Below are 13,881 nucleotides of genomic sequence, written 5' to 3' on the forward strand. Positions count from 1 at the left end.
GTGCTTTGGGAAAGTTTTTAACCTAAGCTAGTAAAAATGAGCTTAGGGGGTCTTTCATGCAGGTTCCCACATCTGTACCCTAGAATTCAGAGTGGGGAGGGAACCCTGACAGTCCCCTTCTTGACAAAAATACTCATCAGAATAATCAGTTTGGGGAGTTTGATTGGACCACCTGCAGTTCCAAAGCACCTGGTTCCCAAATGACATGAGGCTACATGGAAATATCCTAGAGCTCAAAGCCATCAGACTGGGCTGTATAGTGTTCCTACTTGTCCTTCAAAACTTGTTAGTGCAGATCTTCAGAAAAGCATGAGAGCCATGCACTACCTAACAAGCAAGTGGAACTGGTGCCATTGGAATGGGTTAACACTGATGGCTCTTCACCTCCCAGGAGTCAAACAATTTAGACCTCCTGAGTAGGCAGTCGAATGGTTATTACACAGAGCCATCTTGAAAGCAATATTCCATAAGTTAGGGATACCTGAAATACTTGTTCAGCACCTAGGACAAAGCAAAATGCCAGAACTTTGCTCTAGAGGAGGCCTGAGTCCAGGGTTGCTACCAGATGCCTTCCTCTGGAACAAGGGCTTGCTGTACTCTTTCCAATCACCTCCCCAATTCCCAAAAATCAGAAGAGATAAATTCACTATAATTCTGGTGGTTCCATTCTAGTGAAGACAGTTCTGGCTCACATACTTACTTTGCATGTCTATTGAGCGTCCAGATTGCCTGGATCTGATCTCACAGCACCATGGCCAGATATTTCATTCAGAGCTGAAATCAAACACCTGATTGCATGGCTGTTGACTGGCTGATGGACAAAGACTGCTTCCTACAGGTTCAGCAAATGCAAAACTTTCTAGCTTGTAGTAGAAAGGACACCACCATAACTACTTACACTGCTAAATGGAAGAGGTTGTTATTTGGGCAATGAAAACATCACCTATTTTAGAAGTATCACTAGTTGCCATCCTGGAGTACACCTGCTTGCCCTAAAGTATTCAGGCCCCTCCATCAGTTCCATAAGAGTACATCTGGCAGCTATATCTGCCCATCATCCCTTCAAAGGCCACACTGCCTTCTTTTGCCCAACAGTAGCTAAGTTTCTCAAAGAATTTACTCATATTTTCCCACAGTAAGAAAGAAAGACTTCTCCTCTGGGACTTAACTTTGAACCATTGGTGAGCTGCTCTTTGTACCATTTGTCAACAAAGACAGTCATTTTAGTGGCTATAATCCCAGCCAGAAGGGATAAGGGAGATCCAAGCCCTTATGGCATTTCCAATTTATACAGTTTTCCACAAGTACAAAGTGAATAAGGCTTCAACCAAAGTGGTCGTCTCCTGTCAGATGATCCACCTACCAGTTTTCTTCCGCAACTCCCATACCCCTTGGGAGTGAAGGGAAGCCAAACATCACATCTTTAGGTGCTCTTACTATCTAGTCAAAACAAAAGCATTCAGGCATTCTCCTAAATTATTGCTAGTGTTTGTCATTAGAATGGACAACCCATCTCCACCCAAAGATTATTGAAATTGGTCTCTGACTATATTAGAAAGTAGTCCACTTGGATCCACACCTGTTCAGATTAGGATCCATTTAACCAGCGCTCAGGCAGCCTCTGCTGCTTCTCTGAGAGACATTCCAGTCTAATGTTTGTAAAGCAGCTACCTGGAGTTCAGTTCAAACCCTTAGTCGGATTACTCCAGATTAGACACCTGCTTTGTCAGAGCTGTTGTGTAGTGATTGGTTCATTAGGCTGTGAGGACTCACCTCCAGGCCACAAGTTACACTTCTGGTGACTCACAAGCAGTAATACATGTGGGCAATCACTCAAAGAAGAGAGAACAGTTGCTTACTCCACAGTAACTGTAGTTCTTTGAAATGTGTTATCCACATTTTTCACAACTTGCTCTCCTTTCCCACTACTACAGCATCCTTGGCAATCTGGATTCTGATTTTAGCAAAGGAACCCTTTATGCCCTCAGCTACAGGGAGTCAGATGGCATGTAGGGGGCAGCTATGGCCCCAAAGGACACTGCTATTCAAAAATGTTCTGGTCTCCTCCTCATGGGGTTGGGAGCATATACGTACCAAGAGTGAAATCTGTGTGGATGACACAGCCAAGAAACAGAGTAAGGTAAGTAACTCTTCTTTCATGCATGTGGTAGTGTCGTGATAACTGTACCAGGATGTTGGGTACCACTGGTACTTGAGTGCTGGGTAAAAAAGTGCTGGATACCACTGAGTACTGAGATGGTGGGTACCAAAGTTAGTGCCAGAGGATGTTGTCTGCAGTGTTAGCCTGTTCTGCTATCCTTCTGTTTCGTTTCGAAGTTGGTACTAAGTTGTCAGATTGACCCTTCTTATCCATTGGCGACCCTTTAAATGCAGAACCTGAGACCAGTCTAACACATGCTGAGACTCTTGTGTTTTGCTTTCATAAGCACCAGAGGGGTAACCTTCCTCTCAGATCTGAAGGAGGAAGGATTAGCTGCTCAGCTGATCTCAGAAGCTAATGCTCAGAAGCTAAAGACAACGGAGCCCCAAAGCATTGTGATGATCAAAGATAGCTGACAGAGATACTCCTATAGAGCTGATGGAGAGGCCTGCACACCTTAGGATGAGCAGGTCCAGGATAGTGGTTAGTAGTGCTTCTGAAGGAGATCAGTGATATTTCCATTGCCCAGATAGAGAACCTCATTCATTTAGAAGCTTACCATAAACCTCATGGGTACTACAAAGTGGATCAAATGGCATTATTTTTCAACCCAGAAAGTACAATCATTACTGTCGAGATTGATGACTGAGCATTTACTACCAATGCCAGGGCTTTTTGGTACCATAGATGGTCCCTCAGTCTGTTCTAGGTCCTCTGGTCCTGGGGGCTTCAGCATGAGTGTGGGAAAAGTTCAGGCACCCTACTTCTGGGAGCTGCAGTGCTAATTGTTTTGATCCTCTGTACGAGATGCAGTGGTGGCTTTGGTAGACTGCATTGAGGTTGTGGGTGGCTGCCAGTTGCGAAGACATCAGTGGAACCTGATTTGGGCCCAGAATTGCCTCTTATGCTGGATCTGCTTAGTGCCAGAGTGGGCAGTCTGTCTTCAGTCACCATGGGAGCAATGTTTCTTGCATCCTCTACTGTCAGAGGATGACAGGGATGGCCTGCTAGACTCTATAGTGGAGGAGTGGGTCTTCAATACTGAATGGGCTCTGGAACCCGAGGTGGACTGTTACCTGACAGGAGTGCTCTGGGAGGCAGGTTGGTTGGTCAGGTGGCCTTCTCTTCCTTGGGCCGATGAAGTCCTCATGGAGCTCTCTAGCAAGACATGTATAGAACGTTCATGTGCTTTCCCAAGGCAAAAGAGGAATTTTGCATCCATCATTAATGGGGCAGGACTTGAATCTGATGGTCTTAGACTCTGCCATGTACAGAGGAGTGGTCCAATGTTGGAGGGACTTCCTGGAGTCAAAGTCCTCTTCTAAATCGCTCCTTTTTATTTTTTTTTGCCAGTGGTCTTAATTTAAAAAAATCTCCACTAACTACAACTGGAAACTAAGTAGAAAAAACAATCATAGTGGGTAGACACACAGATACTGCAGATGTTCAGTCTAATAGCCTAAGAAGGAACTGGAGAGCAGTTGCAGCCTCCCTTCCCTTTTGTGGAGCACAGGAGGGCACGCAGGGTTCAGGTGTGGCCCCAATAGACATTGCTATTAAAAGATATTCCAGTCTTGAATACATGTGATGCATACACACCAGAAGTAAAATATGCGTTGACAATCAATTGTAGAGAAAGTGTAAGTATTCTAGGTCTAGATGAAGAAATCCCTGCTTCAAGAGGTCTGGTCTTCTCTTCAGGTGCAATGTGGATTCTTTGGCTGCCAAACAAGTCCAAGGTGCATTCTAGGCCAGGGGAAAACTAGGACAAAGACTTCAATTCTTTTCTGTCTTTTCTGTAACCTTAATTTGAACTATCTTGGAAGGCAGCAAATTCTTCTTTGCCCAGGACATTTACATTGCTGCAGAGAAGCTTTGACCTCAAGTTACTCCCAGATTTTAGAAGTAATATAAATACTCATGCTTCAAAAATAAGAAAACCTCTAATGGAAGGTACTAGAAGCTTATTCTAGATGTGTGGTCCCTATCTGGATTCCAAACATGGAGTGCGCATGCTCGCCATATGCCGGAACTGTTCATAGTAGTGTCCGCTGACCGCACGTGTGTCGACTGCATGGTGTGTCCGAGGCTTTAAGAGGCTGTGCAGGTCGATGCCACTCCAGTTCCCTCATACCAGTAAGCAAAGGAGCCCGAAGCAGAGGGGATGGAGGGTGGCACTGGAATCCAGATATGGACCACATGTCTCGAAGAACCTCCAGTTACAGTAAGTAACCTCCTCTTCCTCTTTGAGTGATGGTCCCTATGTGGATTCTAAGCATGGGAGAGTAGCGAGTAGTGCTCAGCGCAGAGGTGAGTGCGAGGATTCTTGAGAAGACACTGTCTTTAGGACAGCCTGATTGACTGCCACATCTGTCACCAAGGCAGGGGCAATGGTGTACTGGGCGGAAAAGGTGTGGACAGAGGACCAAGTATCACCCTACAAATGTCCTGACATGGGACATCGGCAAGGAAAGCCAATTGGCAGCAGACACTCGCATGGAGTGGGCCATGACGACCCGGGGGAGCAGGGGAAGAGAGAACATGAGAGAGCACAAAGCATTCCGTGATAAAATGGGAGATCTATTTGCAGAGGTGTTGCAAACAGAGGGCGCGGCTCAGGCAGCACTCTGCGATGGTGATGAAGAGCCTGAGGGATGCCCAGAAGGTGCGGGTATGTTGGAGATAAACTGCTAATGCCCGGCTGACATCGAGAGAGTGAAACGCATACTCCCTGGGAGAGGTGTGTGGTTTAGGGTAGAGGATCAGCATGCACTGGTTGAGGTGGAATGGGGAGGCCACCTTGGGGAGGAATTTGGGATGAAGACACAGGGAGACCTTGTCTTTGTGGAAGATGGTAAAAGGCAGGGCTGGCATTATGGCTGCTAGTTGGCTAACTTGCTGCGTGGAGGTGATAGCCACCAAAAAGATCACCTTCATGGAAAGATGGCTGAGGGAGCAGGTGGTGAGAGGTTCAGAGGGTGGCTTAATGAGGGCGGAGAGGACAAGATTTAGGTCCCAGGAGGGACTAGTCTTCTGCACGGAAGGGAAGGCATTGAGAATGCTGTGAAGAAAGCAGGTGAAGATGGAAAAGCCATTCACAGGGCGAAGGAAGGCACTGAGCGCTGCCAGGGGGATGCAGACGGAGGAGTGGGTGAGGCCCAATTGGTGGAGGTGAAGGAGGTAGTCCAGGAGGATGGGGATGGAGACTAAGTCCAAGGGATGTCGGTGGTTGTGCGCCCATGTGGTGAAGTGGCACCATTTAGCCTGGTAAGAGGCTCTAGTGGATTGGCATCTGCAATGAGAGAGGACATTGTGCATTGTGGGTGGAGCCCCATCCAAATACCAGGCCCTGAGATGGAGCAGGCCTCAGTTGGGTTGTTGTAGGCTGCTGTTTGAGGAGATCCAGAAGGGCTGGAAGATGGATTGTGTGGGCGAGCAGAGAACTGAAGGAAATCTGGGTACCAATACTGGCGAGGCCAGGAGGGGGCTATGAGAAGAACCATCACTCCATCGAGTCACACTTAGCGCAGGACTTGGGGGAGCAGGGAGATGGGTGGAAATGCATATTAGAGTTTGGTGGTCCAGGGAATAACGAACGTGTTGCCCTGTGAACCCCAATGGAGGGCTCCTCTGGAGCAGAAGAGAGGAAATTTGTAGTTGTCTAGCATCGTCAAGAAGTCCCAGTGCGGCGTGCCCCACTGGCAAAAGAGCAATTGGAGGGTGAAGTTCATGAAGTTCCCACTCACAATTGGTGTGGAAGGAATGGCTGAGCATGTCCTCCAGAGAATTGCTGGTGCTCAGGAGGTGTATAGCATAGACGGTCACCCTGTGCCTGAGACACCAATTCCAAAGAAGGATGGCGTTCATGCAGAGGGAGGAGGACCTGGCCATGCTCTGCTTGTTGATGTATACAACTGCTGTCATGTTGTTGGAAAGCGGCTGAATATGGTGAGAATGGATGAAAGGAAGGTATGCCCAGCAGGCAAGGCAGACAGCCCGTAGTTCCAGAATGTTGATTTGCCTCCACGCTTCCCGGGGCAACCACAGGCCCTGAGCTGCATGGCCGTCCATGTGGGTTCCCCAGCCCGCATGCGAGACATCCATGGTGAGAGTGATGTGGCGTGTCGGTGGTATGAACAGGATGCTGGCTAGGACCGCAGTTGGATTTCTCCACCAGGTGAGGGGGGGATCAGGATTGGCTGGCCCAGATGGTCTAACTGTGGGTTGTAGACTGAACAGAGCCACAGCTGGAGGCAACACATATGAAGGTGGGCATATGATGTAACCGAGGTGCAGGCCACCATAAGGCCTAGGAGGGAAAGGCAATGGTGGTGGTGCATACTTGGAAAGTGGCGGAGTTGTGTGATGAGAGTGGTGAGGGTCGGGAAGTGGTCAGAGGGGAGACACTTTCACCATATGACTGATTTTCCCTCGCTTTTTTGATGCAAATTCCCAAGTTGCCAAGGAAGGTGTGACAAGGAGGCAGGGGGAGCCAGTTGTCAAGGTAGGGGAATAAGGAATGGCCCAGTCAACAGGCTGGAATAAGGAATGGCCCAGGCTGCCATGACTGTGAAAATGGAAGCTGCAGGGGCAGTGCCTTTGGACAGGGCAGCATGCAGGGTCGCCTGGCTGCGCCTCCGTGTAGGAGCCAGAGAGGGAACATGCCGCTGCTTTTGGGAGCTGCTTGAGGTAAGCACTGCCTGGAGCCCGACCCCCTTCCCCATCCCTGATCCCCCTCCCACCCTCTAAACCCCTCTGTCCCAGCCTGGAGTAATCTCCTGCACCCTGAACTCATTTCTGGGCCCCTCCCCGAGCTTGCACCTCCTCCCACACCCCAACCCCCAATATTGTGAGCATTCATGGTCAGCCATACAATTTCCATACCCAGATGTGGCCCTCGGGCCAAAAAGTTTGCCCACCCCTGCCTGGGGAGCTTGAAAGATTGCCTGCTATCTGTCCCAAGTGGGCTAGCAGTAGGGTGACCAGATATCCTGATTTTATAGGGACAGTCCCAATTTTTGGTGCTTTTTCTTATATAGGCACCTATTACCCCCCACCCCATCCCAATTTTTCACACTTGCTATCTGGTCACCTTAGCTAGCAGCTATGTAGGTATTGTAGAAGCAACCTAGTATTAATAAATTGGGAGTGGTTTCTCACTTACCCCTCTGTAATACCCATGATGGTGCACATTTGCAGGGAGTGGAATAGTTATATTAGTCTGATCTGGTTGCAGACTGCCTGAAGTGCTCCTTATGTAGTGCGGGAGGGGAAGGAAGAGACCTTTATTTTCCTAGAAGAGGAAGGGTTTATGACTCATGATCAGAAGGCACAAATCCCATTCTGCTGCTGCTTACACCTGAGCCCTTTTCATTGGCAGAGCGAGAGTCCTTCAGCTGAAATCCAGACAGGCATAAATAATTCCTAGTAAACTGCAGTCTAAGGCAGGGCTTCACTAAAGTAACAGGCTTTTCTGCATGCCCATACCTGCTGCCACGTGGTAGTAAGCTTGATACAAAGTTCATAAAGCCTGTGGGTAGAAGCCCCACCAGACCCACCCTTGAGGGTGGGGGAATTAAAAGTGCGGGGGCTTAACCCCTACTGTTACCCTACTTGTTCATTAACATTAAATGTTGTAACATGAGAATTCATAGTGGGAGGAAGGGGAACTTGTAGGAGACCCACTTCTTTCCCTGGGGAGCTGAGGATCCACTTTGGTATTGTGGAAGGAGGAGGAGGGAGCAGAGCAAGAAACAACTTTGGATCCCTTTTATGGACACCCAGCCAGCCAGTTGCTTTAAAATCCCTCTTAGTAGCTGTTCTCTAATTGCTCTACCTGCAAAGGGTTAAAAAGTCTCACTGCTATGCATAGGTAAAAGGAAGTGAGTGGGCACCTGGCCAAAAGAGCCAATGGGAAGGCTAGAACTTTTTAAGATTGAAAAAAGACTCCCCTTTTGTCTGTCTTTTGTTGTTCTCCTGGGGAGAGGAGGACAGAGCAACAGCAATGCTGTTTGGGCCAGGTATGAAAAATCATCAGTATCATACCTAGAAACTATCATTTGAAACCCCAGAAATGTAAGTAGATCAGGAAATGTCTAGGAAGAAGCGATTAGGTTTATCCCTTTTATTTTGTTATGGCTTGTGGATTATGCTGTGCTACCCCCGGCTGCTTTTGTTTTGCTTGTAACCTTTGAGCTGGACCTCAAGAAAGCTATTTCCTAGTGCTTAATTCTGGTAGTTGCTCTTTTAAAATCTAGCACTAGCCTGAGTTGCCAGATGTATTTTTTCTTTTTTTATTATTAATAAAATTTACCTTTTTTAAGAACAGAATTGGATTTGTGTGTCTTACGAGGTTTGTGCACATGTTGCTTAACTAGCTGGTGCCAACAGCTGATTTCCCTTTTTCCCCCTCAGCTCTTCCCCAGAGTGGGGGTGAAAGGGCTTGAGGGTATGCCACAGGAAGGAATTCCCAAGTGCGCCTTCCTGGGCTCTCAAAGGGGTTCTGCACTTGGCTGGTGGCAGCATCTATCAATCCAAGGTCAGAGAGAAGCTGTAACCTTGGGAGTTTAATACAAGCCTGGAGTGGCCAGTATTAATTTTTAGAATCCTTGTGGGCCCCACCTTCTGCACTTGAAGTGCCAGAGTGGGGAATTAGGCTCGACATGGTGGTAGAGGTGGGATCATTTTGAACCAGAGAAAGACCTCTGGATTTTAAAAGGACACATTTTTCCTTTTGGCAGCCTGCAAAGCCAGGGAGTTTTTTTTCTTCTTCTTTCTTTTCATTCTTTGCTGCCTGAGGTGGGAACAGGCATGCAAAGGGTTCAGCCAGAAAAGCTAGGGAGTCCAACAAGCAGTTTATTTTTTCCCCTTAGCTTTGGAGCAACAAAACAGCTAGGCTAGAGTAGGGCAGCCGTGTGCATGAGGTTGCAGTCAAGCACTGAAACCCTAGAGCAACCAGTCTTCCCAAATTGGCATGTGTCATAAATACAAAGGGAAGGGTAATCACCTTTTTGTATACAGTGCTATAAAATCCCTCCTGGCCAGAAGCAAAACCCTTTCACCTGTAAAAGGTTAAGAAGCTAAGGTAACCTAGCTGGCACCTGACCCAAAATGACCAATGAGAGGACAAGATACTTTTAAATCTGGAGTCGGGGGAACAAAGGGTTGGTCTGTCTGTGTAATGCTTTTGCCAGGAACAGATCAGGAATGCAGCTTCACAACTCCTGTTAAGTTAGTAAGTAATCTAGCTAGAAATGAGTTAGATTTCCTTTTGTTTAATGGCTGGTAAAATAAACTGTGCTGGATGGAATGTATATTTGTGTTTTTGTGTCTTTTTGTAACTTAAGGTTTTGCCTAGAGGGATTCTCTATGTTTTGAATCTGATTACCCTGTGAGGTTTTTACCATCCCTGATTTTACAGAGGTGATTCTTTTACCTTTTCTTTAATTAAAATTCTTCTTTTAAGAACCTGATTGATTTTGCATTGTTCTTAAGATCCACGGGTTTGGGTCTGTGTTCACCTGTACAAATTGGTGAGGATTCTTATCAAGCCTTCCCCAGGAAAGGGGGTGTAGGGTTTTGGGGATATTTTGGGGGAAGACATCTCCAAGTGAGCTCCTTCCCTGTTCTTAAACGCTTGGTGGTGGCAGCATACGGTTCAAGGACAAGGCAAAGTTTGTGCCTTGGGGAAGTTTTTAACCTAAGTTGGTAAGAATAAGCTGAGGGGGTCTTTCATGCAGGTCCCCACATCTGTACCCTACAAAGTAGGGTGGGGAAGAAACCTTGACAGCATGCTACAGAGTGGGGTGGGGGGAGAGAAAACCTTTTGTAGTGGTAAACACCCTTTTTTTCATGATTTGTGTGTATAAAAAGATCTTCTGTACTTTCCACAGTATGCATTCAATGAAGTGAGCTGTAGCTCACGAAAGCTTATGCTCAAATAAATTGGTTGGTCTCTAAGGTGCCACAAGTACTCCTTTTCTTTTTGCGAATATAGACTAACACGGCTGTTACTCTGAAACAGATCAAGACCAGACATCCAGCTCCATGACAGAAATGCAGGGAGGGGATGGGGGACTGGAGATTTCCCCAGAGGGAATGGTCAGCCCTCCCCAACCCGAGATCCAAGTGTCAAGATGGAGGGATGCCCTTAACCCCAGACCAGTCTATGGCAGCAGTTGTAGATCCAGTTCCTGGGACCCAGCCAGAACCAGGCTAAGGATCAGAGCTGGCAGAGCAGTCAGCACCAGAGCCTGTGCTTGCAACCCCACCAGTCAGGGGAGCCAGCACCAAAGGGTGCCACAAAACCTGCACCTGCAGCTAAACTAGTGCAAGAAGCTGAACCGGAGCCTGAAATATGACCTAGTGCACCAGTGGAGAGCGGTTCACAGGTGATAGACACACCCCCATCACCTGCATCGCTACCAGGAGGACCAAGCCCAAGTCCACAACCCAGCAAGGAACTGTCTCCAGCATCAAGGTGGCAGTTCCAGGCAGAGCAGGAAGCGGATGAAAGCCTCAAGGGAACTTGGACAGCAGCATGGAGTGACCCACCACCTCTCAGCTCTTCTAATAGGTCCAGGTTTGTTGCATAAGGAGGACTTATACAAGGAAACCCTTTCTGGTGGGCACAAGGAGGACTGGCATCCTCAGAGACAGGTGGTAGTTTGAACTAAGTATAGGGAAAAGTTCTTGAGCTTAGCCCACGATTACCCTAGTGGCCATGCTGGGGTGAACAGGACCAAGGACTGTTTGGGAAAGTCATTACACTGGGAGAGAAGAGGCAAGAATGTTTCTACCTACGTCCAGTCTTGTGAGGTATGCCAGATGGTGGGAAAGCCCCAAGACCAGGTCAAGGCCCCTTTCCAGCTTCTCCCCATAATTAAGGTTCCATTTCAGCATGTAGCTGTGGATATTCTGGGTCATTTCTCTAAGATGACAGCCAGAGGAAAGCTGTACATACTGACCTTTGTGGATTTTGCCACCCCATGGCTGGAAGCAGTACCTCAAAGCAACATCAGGGCTAAAAACATGAGCCAGGCATTGGTAGACATTTTTGCCAAGGTAGGTTGGCTTTCTGTCATCTTTATGGATTTGGGAACTAAATTCCTGGAAGAGACCATGAAACTTCTTTGGGAAGCTCATAGAATATAAGTGTTGGAAGAGACATCAGGAGGTCATCTAGTCCAATCCCCTGCTCAAAGCAGGACCGACACCAACTAAATCATCTCGGCCAAGGCTTTGGTCAAGCTGACTCATGGGGTGAACCACATGGTTGCCACCCCTTATCACCATCAAACAAATGGCCTACTGGAGAAGTTTAATAGAACTTTGGGGGCCATGATATGTAAATTTATAAATAAGCAGTCTAATGACTGGGACCTTGTATTGTGGCAGTTGCTCTTTGCCTACAGGGCTGTACCACATCCCAGTTTGGGGTTTTCACCCTTTGAACTCATTTATGACCATTACAGTTGAAGCAGCAATGGGAGTGGGTTACATCTTCTGCAGGAACTAACATTTTGGACTTTGTAATGAACCTTCAAAACAACCTTAAGGACTCTAGCCCTTGTTCGAGAAAACCTACAGGATGCTCAACAAGAGCAAAAGGCCTGTTATGATAAACATGACAGAGAGCATTTCTTCAGAGTAGGTCACCAAGTCATGGTCCTGAAAGCGCTCCAGGCCAAGATGGAAGCGTTGTGGGAGAGGCTGGTTATGGTCTGAGAGCACCTTGGAACTGTTAATTACCTCATAGCATTCCCAGACCCTACCCTAAAACCTAAAGTATACCTGTGATAAATAGGGTGACCAGATGTCCTGATTTTGGGTCTTTTTCTTATATAGGGTCTTATTACCTCCCACCCCATCCTGATTTTTCACATTTGCTGCCTGGTCACCCTAGTGATAAATGAAAGGGGGAGGAGGATGGACCCAGCCAGTCACTTAGCTATAAAATCCCTCTTAGTAGCTGTTCTCTACTTGCTTTACCTGTAAAGGGTTAAATCTCCCTGCATAGGTAAAAGGAAGGGCGTGTGCACCTCACCAAAAAAGCCAAGGGGAAGGCTAGAACTTTTTAAAATTGGGAAAAAACTTCCCCTTTGTCTGTCTTTTGAGAGAGAGGGACAGAGCAGCAATACTGTAAAAAGCTTTGGGTCAGGTATGCAAAATCATCAAATCATACCTAGAAACTACTAATTGAAAATGCCAAATATGTAAGTAGATCAGGAAATGTCTAGGAAGATGCACTTAGGTTTATTTCTTTTCTTTCTTTATGGCTTGTGGACTCCTCTGTGATAACCCCAGATGCTTTTGTTTTGCTTGTAACCTTTAAACTGGACCTCAAGGAGGTTATTCTTGATGCTGAATTTTTGTAAGTGGATTTTTTAAATCTAGCAATAGCCTGAGTTTCAAATGCATTTTCTTTCTTTTTAATAAAATTTACCTTTTTTTAAGAACAGGATTGGATTTGTGTCCCTAAGAGGTTTGTGCACATGTTTAATTAGCTGGTGGCAACAGCTGATTTCCTTTTTCAGCTCTTCCCCGAAAGGGCTTGAGGGTACCCCCCAGGAAGGAATTCCCAAGTGCACTTTCCTGGGTTCTCAAAGGGGTTTTTGCACTTGGTTGGTGGTGGCACCCAACCACCCCTCCAAGGTCAGAGAAAAGTTGTAACCCTTAATAGAAGCCTGTAATACAGGCCAGTATTAATTTTTAGAATCCTTGTGGGCCTGTACCTTCTGTACTCGAAGTGCCAGAGTGGGGAGCCCACCATGTCAAGGTACTCAAGGGGGCGCCATAGCTCGCCCTACGGATACTGCTAATGCAAAAATCTCCATGACTATGCACCTGGGCATGCACACACTTACAATGGAATGGACATGAGCAAAACCTCTAAGAACAGTTACGAAAAGGTAGGCAACAGTTTTTTCTTGCTTTTTGGTCTTTGGCTCCTGCCATCTACAAGTTCTCCTCCTACCGCTCTGATTAATTTTTCAGAACCTTGTTTGGATTATGCAACTCCATTTTTCAGCAGTTGTCCAAAGCTCACTCAGGCCTCTCATTTGGGTATAGTCCTTGACAGTGCCTTCATTCAGCCCCCACCATATTCAGGCTATACCTAAATCGTGCTCTTTCTTCCTTCATAGCCTTTCCAAAATCTTTTTGTCATCTGCATTCTTCTCTCCAGTCTTTGAGACCCATCTGGGCCCATTCATATAAATGTAGGGTTAGAAGGTACCTCAAGAAGTCATCAAGCCTAGCCTCTGCACTGAAGCAGGACCAAGTAAACCTAGACTCTCTCTGACAGGTGTTTGTCCAATCTATTTTGAAACCTCCAATGATGAGGATTCCACAGCCTCCTTTGGAAGTCTGTTCCAGAGCTTAACTACTGTTACAAAAAACTTTATAATATCTAACCTAAATTTCCCTTGCTGCAGATGAATATTACCTTTAAGGTACTTAAACTCAGCTCCCCCCATTCTTATCTGTCCCTCTCCCCCTATGATAGCAGCCTCTATCTCCTGCTCTCCCATATGCATGGAACACCCTCCCCAAATCAAATCTGCACAACTGACTACCCTGTTCCTTTCTTAATATATGCCTGTACCCGAGTGCATTGCCTAATTATAATGGGTAATTAGTGATTCATTAACCTGAAGCCTCTAAACTGTACACATATCAAATATATGAAACGTGTTCTACAACTATCACTACTGTTTTCC

At 46.7% G+C, this 13,881-nt stretch overlaps 1 protein-coding gene across 2 annotated transcripts in view; it reads left to right on the plus strand.

Moving 5' to 3' along the window:
- The window catches only part of TRIM59 (tripartite motif containing 59), a 56,814-nt gene that overhangs the window by 32,925 nt on the left and 10,008 nt on the right, over positions 1-13,881 (plus strand). The window lies entirely within an intron of this gene.

The sequence above is a fragment of the Lepidochelys olivacea genome, assembly GCF_965140295.1.
Source record: "Lepidochelys olivacea isolate rLepOli2 genome assembly, chromosome: 9".
NCBI lineage: Eukaryota > Metazoa > Chordata > Testudines > Cheloniidae > Lepidochelys > Lepidochelys olivacea.